Source organism: Octopus bimaculoides, chromosome 18 (genome assembly GCF_046866305.1).
Source record: "Octopus bimaculoides isolate indiv1 chromosome 18, ASM4686630v1, whole genome shotgun sequence".
NCBI lineage: Eukaryota > Metazoa > Mollusca > Cephalopoda > Octopoda > Octopodidae > Octopus > Octopus bimaculoides.
Genome location: NC_142945.1, coordinates 7126403 through 7128902, shown reverse-complemented (window position 1 = coordinate 7128902; position 2500 = coordinate 7126403).

The following is a 2500-nucleotide window of genomic DNA, read 5'->3' as shown; positions in this document are numbered from 1 at the left end:
ATTGATTCCATTTCAATTCCACTCTTTATCTTCTTCTGGAATAATACTCTCTTAACCTTTTCTGTTGTTTTATATAGCAATGCTTTCCATCAATGCTGGACCAATAATTCTTCACTCTGCTTTCATGTTTTACATAAACAACTTGAATTAAATGCACGCACACACACACACACATACGCACACACATGCATGTGTGTGTGCATGTAAGTATTTCTTGCTATATATATATATATGTATATATATCCTATATCTATATCTCTAATTATCTAACCTGTCTAATCTATCTGCCTGTCTATCTATCTATCTATCTATCTATCTATCTATCTATCTATCTATCTATCTATCTAGCAATCTGTCTATTTATATACAGGGTGATCCAAAAGTCACACTACTATTTGGTACAGTGTCTTGGAGAAATTTCGAACCTGGGTTCTCATTCCTAAGGTATTTTTCGATGTTATTATTATTATTATTATTATTATTATTATTATTATTATTATTATTATTATTATTATTATTGTTGTTGTTGTTGTTATTCAGGTCACAGAATAATAATAATATGCCCATGGGCATATGGCGTAGTGGTTAAGAGCATGGGCTACTAACTCCAAATTTTCGAGTTCGATTTCAAGCAGTGACCTGAATAATAATAATAATAATAATAATAATAATAATAATAATAATAATAATAATAATGATAATAATAGCAACAACAACATTGAAAAATACCTTATGAATGAGAACCCAGGTTCGAAATTTCCTCAAGACACCTGATGAAGGCTGGAGGGTGTATCAGCCAAAATGTGTCAACAACAAACAAGATGAGGACAAATATCCATCAAATGTAAATATTGTAAATAATGTAAATAATTCCTCATCTCTTAAATATAGAACTGTATCCTTCCTGTATGATTGTTGTTGTTTTTTATTGCAGCTTCTGGTTTTTATTTTTATGGAGGCATGTAACTTAGTGTAACTTAGAGTCTGTATGACCTGGGAAGGAGCTATAGTTGTCAGGGATGGTAGCGTCAAGAGACATCACTTAACTCACCTCTTAACAGCTACAAGACATACAGAAAGGCCCAAGATAGTCAATTCTCTCATAAGACTAGCAATTCGGTTTTCTGCCCTCACAACCACTAACATTTGCTCACACCCCTTGAAGCAGAACCAGTGAGAAATTTCACCCAAGATCTTCAGGTGCAACACACCACAAACTCTACCATTCCTTATTTTCTGAGAAGTGTTATGTTGGAAAGTTCTCCAAGTGTATATTATCATACCAATATTATTTATTTTGAAAACCATTGTGTCAATTTTTATAAGACTCGTGAATTTCTTAAAACTGATACGTACATTTTTTTGTGGAGAATAATAATAAAAAAGATTATTGCATAAGAAAAATGGAAAATATTGAAGAAACAACAGTTTTTTTTTTATCTGTTTAAGAAAACAAACCAAAAAGAAAAAAAGGAAAGCAATAATTTATTAAGTGAAAATTTGAATAAAAAGTTCTCAAATCATTTGCCATCACACACACACACACACACACACACACACACACATACAAAATCATACATTCTTACATACGTATACACACACTAATACACACATATCTATGCACACATATACACATGTGTACTCATATACACTTATTCACACACATATATATACACATACATATTAACATACACATGCATACACACAAATATATAAATATATATTCAGTTGCACATTTACACAGACACACATACATACACACCCACACACTCACCCACACACACACACACACACACACACACACATGAATGGGAAAGAGAGAGTAAAGGAACATAAAATACTTAAGATAAATGTTATGTATGTAAATATGTGTACGTTAGTATTTATGTCTGTGTGTAACAGCTTTTGAGTGTGTGTGTGTGTGTGTGTGTGTGTGTGTGCATATGAAGACTCCCACGTATTTGTTTACATGCTAACATCTCTGCAGAAAGAAATTAGGGGGAAATATTCAAACTTATGAAGAGATATAGGGGGGGGGGTGAATAAAATACTCAAAAGAAAACTGTTGTTTTTAATAATCATAATAATAATAATAATAATAATAATAATAATAATAATAATAATAATAATAATAATTACAACGATGATTATAATGATGATGATGAGCAAACAGAATAATTTGTAAGTTATCTTTAAGTTATTTTCATCCGGATTTTTCATTTTAATACCATATTCCCCTTAGCACACACACACACACACACACACACACACACACACACACACACACACACATACACATACATACATACAACTGCATACTCTATTCCTCTCTAACTTCCAGTCAGTTTTTTTTTTTTGACAATGTAATGACCCATGTCCTTTTCTCTGGATTATCTACTCATGCCACCTTTTCCTCCTCTCTGGATTCTCTCTTCTTCTCCAACAAAGAGTCATGCTCGAAACACCATTTCCACTCCTATTTTATTGACATTTGTTGCTT